This window comes from Hyperolius riggenbachi, chromosome 7 (genome assembly GCF_040937935.1).
Source record: "Hyperolius riggenbachi isolate aHypRig1 chromosome 7, aHypRig1.pri, whole genome shotgun sequence".
NCBI lineage: Eukaryota > Metazoa > Chordata > Amphibia > Anura > Hyperoliidae > Hyperolius > Hyperolius riggenbachi.
The window spans coordinates 29,397,513-29,398,511 of record NC_090652.1 but is presented as its reverse complement, the minus strand read 5'-3'; positions in this window follow the sequence as shown (position 1 = coordinate 29,398,511).

Genomic DNA, 999 nt, shown 5'->3' with positions numbered 1-999 from the left:
TACAGTAAGTAGTAGAAATCTGACAGAACTGACTGGTTTTGGACTAGCCCATCCCCTCACGGGCGATTCTCAGGCTTTGCTTTTCTTTCAAAAGCACTTAGTGAATGTCAGTTGCTCAGTCCAACTGCCAAAACAGTGCGCAAACAGGTAGAGGGGGCAGCCGGCATCTTTGTATAGATTTCTTCCAGAGATTGCTTTAGCACAAAATAAACAAAATACTAAAAATCCCCTGTGAGTTGGACTAGTCAAAAACCTGTCAGTCCTGTCAGATTTCTACTACCTACTGTAAGTGACAGCAACATAGGAGAAAATGAATTTATGGCTCATTTTACTCTGGGAGAAATGTACTTCTTATTTTTTATGTGTTTACAGGTGTTTTAAAATGTTTCACGACAGTGGTCCTTTAAATGGATCACATACCAATGCAAAAACCAAATGCAGCTTCTAGTGCACTAGTATTGCAGTAGGGATGGACACTGAGATGCTGTTAATTTCAGTTTATGCAGCGTGAAAGTGGACTGATCCAATGCAGCAGCTGCTACATTCGATAGGCCTGTCTTTCAGGTAGCATAAAAATTTGCATCATTTTGGAATTGGCTACCAAATAATGTCTCCATTGGATCCTGCATTCTTTGCACCAAACATTGGGCTCTTGTAAAGGGAAAGATGTGTAGACTTTAAAGACAGTCAAAACTTACACCAGGTTGCGGTAGTATATCTGTGAATTGTTATCTACACATCAGGTCTGACCACTCCCCTGTAACCCATGACCTTCCTGTCTCTTCCACTCAGGCCTGGTGTGAAGATAACAGAAAAGATCTGTAATTCAGTTCCTGAATACGTAAGTAATGGTTCTACAGTATGATAAATCATGGGGACATTGCCATTCGACTGATGAAATCTAAATCCTCCTTTATGTCAGTTGGTTGAGTGTTGCTTCAAGATACCACATCACACAACATTGCAGTTTCCAAGACAATTCAAAATTGTATTTGCCTA